This window comes from Notamacropus eugenii, chromosome 1, assembly GCF_028372415.1.
Source record: "Notamacropus eugenii isolate mMacEug1 chromosome 1, mMacEug1.pri_v2, whole genome shotgun sequence".
Lineage (NCBI taxonomy): Eukaryota > Metazoa > Chordata > Mammalia > Diprotodontia > Macropodidae > Notamacropus > Notamacropus eugenii.
Window position 1 is genome coordinate 113080252 of NC_092872.1, and position 4365 is coordinate 113084616.

The 4365-nt window shown below is 39.2% G+C and overlaps 1 pseudogene; it reads left to right on the forward strand.

Annotated features, from left to right (window-relative positions):
* The first annotated feature begins 244 nt into the window (after positions 1-244).
* Positions 245-1331, forward strand: LOC140505577 (ubiquitin-conjugating enzyme E2 Q1 pseudogene; annotated as a pseudogene).
* Positions 1332-4365: the final 3034 nt, after the last annotated feature.

The window sequence follows — 4365 nt, forward strand, 5'->3', positions numbered from 1 at the left end:
GTATTTAAATATAAAATAGTTTACAAAGGAAAGCACTATTTGGGTTATCAGAACTATGCAGGAAAGGGAGCTTATGTTACCTTTTCAAGGAATATAAGGATTCTATGAAACAGACGTAGGCTGGAAATGTGTTCTAGGAGTGTGGTATGTTTAAGGCAGATAGGAGATGTAGTATGATGATGACCTTTGAGCATGTTATAAAATGTTGTTTATTTGATGAATATGTATAAGGTTGTGAATGAGGATGAGAGTAATCTCCATTTGCACTGACCGTGGTGAGTCTGCACCCTTAAAAACTGACTGTGGCCTGCCTGAGGTGGGAACTAAAGCTGTTCCTGTCCATGAGCACTTTCACATTGCCAGCGCCTACCTTGACAAGTTGAGCCACGAGTTCTTGCTGGCCTAAGCAAAGGCTGAAGAACCCTTCACATCCACTGCAGCATCACAGAATCTTATCCTGTGATGCCCCCAATCTGGTCTGTGGAGTCTGATGACCCTAATTTGCCTCCCATTCTGGAGAGAATTGTGGACATAAAGAAAAGCAATACTCTGTTGTTGCAGCATCAGAAGAGGATCATCTCTGAGTTGTGCAAACTGTACAACCTCCCTCAGCATCCAGATTTTGAGATACTGGACCAGTCCCTGCCAGCAGATCAGTGCACACAAAAAGATGTTTCTTCTGATGATGAAGAGATGCCTGAGGATACAGAGGACCTAGATCACTGAAATGAAATAATAAGAACCAGCTGAGGGGCAAATGTCTGAGAATATCACATTAGGAAGGAGAACTTGCCCATATTAGAGAAAATCAAAAAGAACCAAAGGTAAGATTGCTTAAGTGGTGCAGTGTGTAGCTCAGTGTCAGTCACTGACTGGCTGATCAAGGAAGTCAGGAACATTCATTGATCATAAAGTTTCAAAAGCGAGAACTATGCAGTAGAATCAATTAACTGAAACATCAAACTCCTTAACGTTGACCAGGACAGAGCTTTGCACAACAATCTCCAGCTCCTCAAAGAGAAAGAAGGAGTTGACTTCATTCCCCTCAACTTTTCTTTTAAAGACAATTTTCCTTTAGACCTGCCATTTGTCAGTGTTGTCTCTCCAGTCCTCTAGGGAGGGTATTTCTGGATGGAGGTGCCATCTGCATAGAGCTTCTCACCAAACAAGGCTAGAGCAGTGCCTACTCCAGAGAGTCAGTGATCATGCAGATCAGTGCCACAGTGGTGAAAGGGAAAGCACGAGTACAGTTTGGAGTCAACACATGTAAATAAATCTCAAGAGCACAGCAGTTCTACAAGTCTGTGGTGCAAATTTATGGAAAAAACTAATGGGTACATGCTCCCCTTCCCCCAAAGAAGATGGCTAGGCCTGGAGTTTCTGCCTCTTCCCTCCCCAGGAACAACCGGACCAATTACCTTTGAATGCTATATTTGGATCTGTGGTTCCCTCCCTTCCTCACTTTTCCTGAAGATAGCTCTGCCTATTGCAGGACAATGATGGCCTTTGTAAACACTAAGGAAGAAAGCAAAGCAAAACAAAACACAAAACTGTTCCAGATATCGAAGACTGACTTACAAACCAACCAACCATCTTGAAGGTATCCTTGCTAGCAGACATTCTTAAAATAGAAACTTTTGTCTTCTTAAATTGCTGGAAACTCAGCTATGCACCAGACTAGAGCAGCCTCCTTACCTATGTTATGGATTTTTAATTTATTTTTCTTATTTCATGTACACTGCTTTTTTTTTTTTTTGGTTACAGTGTATGATTGATGTGTATGGGGAAAATATTTCTTTGGGGAAACAATTACAACTTGTTAATTTGAAGATACTGGTCTTGACTCTTTCATTTTTATTTTTATTTGAACATGCCATACCCTGAGCTATGTGATGGGGGGTAGATGGGACACATGGTGTCCACTTTGAGTTTTGGTATAGAAGGTGGAGGCCACATGCCCCTGGCAAGGAGGGGAGAGATATTTGAAGCTCATTCTAGGTCCATCTTTTGGCCATGATTTCTCCAAAAGGCTTCTAGAGCAAATAGATTTTTAATCTTTTTTCTTTCTCTTGGAAGAAAGAGCCACTTAGCCACTTTTCAATTTCTGAACTATACCTAGTGGCACCTTCAGTGCTATGGGGTTTTTCTTTTTTCTAATTAGTTAGAATATTTTCGAATTCCTGGAAAAAGAAGTATGGAGGCTGCATCATGGAAGTGTATGAAAAGTATTGCAAGGTAAAGGCCACTGTCACCCAACTGTACATTTGTCTGGCCTTGTGGGCTCTACTACAGCTATTACATAGTCATTGATGTTGCTTCCTCTGCTAGTGTCCTGAAAACATATCCTACATCAGAGTATCTGGATAAAAACCCTAACAGCTTCTCTCATCCCCACCTTTCTGTTATTACTGGCTACCGTTACTTCAGTTGAGAGAAGACCTGGCTTCAGTTTATGAAGTAACAATATGAAAGGAGTAATTTGCTTGGTTTCTCAGCAGAATATCTCATATGACTGTCTAAAAGTGGAGCTGACTAAATAGTAAGGGTAGCCTGGACAATGGGGGTCTAGTATCCTCACAGGATTTGAGAACCAGAGCCCTGGTGTCAGAAGGAATAATTCCTAGCAAAATCTGGACATGCTAAACAAATGTTCCACATGCTAATGATGCTCTCAGATTTCTGGTCTTCCCAGTTGAGATACTACCAATGTTCTTCTGGCATCTCTTTGCCAGCAAGGCAGCTTAGTGGCTAAGGTAGACACTACTGCTAAAAGCCAATGCCTATAGGCTGTTGAAGGAAGCAACAGAACCAGTCTAGGGATGCCTGAGTACCTGGCCTCAGGCAACTTAGGACCTGTGCCATCTGGTGGCAGAAAGATGCGGTCATCAACTCCTTCCTTGTAGGATTTGGAGAAAAACTGGTTTGGGGAGAGATTGTTAGCTCTGCATTTGGGATACTTGTTTGTTTTCTTTCTGTTCCATTAAGGGAAGGAAAGTGCTCCAGGTGAATAGAAAGGGTTCACCAGCCACACTCAATGCTGCTGTAACCCCACCTTCACCTTTTTGGGTATTTCAGAATAAGATGACATTTGTGGAATGAGACATAGGCGAAATCTCATTCTGAGAGGAGAAATTTGGCTTTGTTTCTGTTACCAGCCCTGGCTGGAGTATAAATTGTGTTTTAGTAGAGGGTACTTCATGCACTGTTCTCTGCATGATGTTTTAATTTTTTTGTAATGTATTTTTCTCATCTACAAAATAATGAAATGGAAATCAAAGGTATTTACATAAAAAAAAAAATGACTGTGGTGAGTGGAATCCTAGGATTCCTTGGGTGGTATTCTTGGCTTAGACTCTTTAGAATAAAGTGGAAGGGAAAATCCAAAAAGCAAAAAAAAAAAAAAAATTTGTTTTTCCATTGGTCTTCAGATAACTGCCCAGAAATGGTAATATGGAAGAAATTGCTAAAAGTAACCCAGTTGATTTGCACAGCATGCAAATATTTAACTACGCATAGAGCATAATGTGAGGATGGACTAGAATATTTCTCATGAACTGTTTCTATGGGACATTTGCTTTGGCCTGGCCCTATATTTTGTAAGCTACTATAGAAATGACAATATAATTTTTAATAATATTAACTCACAGACTTAGTAGTAAAGAATACAGTTAGCTGGTTGACTAATGGATTCTTGAGGGAACAGAGAGAGTACCTTCTATGATAATTGACAATTTCAGTTTTTTATAGTCTTGCCTCCTATTTTTTATTCCTATTCACTTTCTGAATTCCACTGCAGCCTCTCTTCCCTCCCCCACTCAATTAAATGCTTCAGTCTAATAAAAGACTTGACAACACACCAAACAGAAATAAATAATCAGTGTGGTATAGTAATACCACTTGGAATCAGTAGCTCTGATACTTAGCATCTTTATAATCTTGGTAAACTTTGGGGCTTAGTTTTATTTTATTTTGTCCTATATTGTCTTCTTTTTTCCATTACAAAAGTTAGGTAGGTTGTCTATAAAAGGAAGGAATTCTTTTAGTTCTTTCCAAAAGAAAACATGAAAATGATAGACTGTATTTATTTATTGAATAATACATACAATATTTAAATTTAATCCAGTTGACACATTTGTCCTTAATATTTCCATCTTTCCTAATGATACTGTCACTCCAAGTTGTATGAAGAAAGATTTTTATTTTAATTTTTTAAATTTTTTTATATAATGTATTTTTCAGTTACTAACATTCACTTCCACAAGAATTTGAATTGAAATTTTTTTCTCCATATCTCCCCACATCTCCCTATCCCACCCCAAGACAGCATACACCTCATCCACCCCTTCTTCCAGTATGTCCTCACTA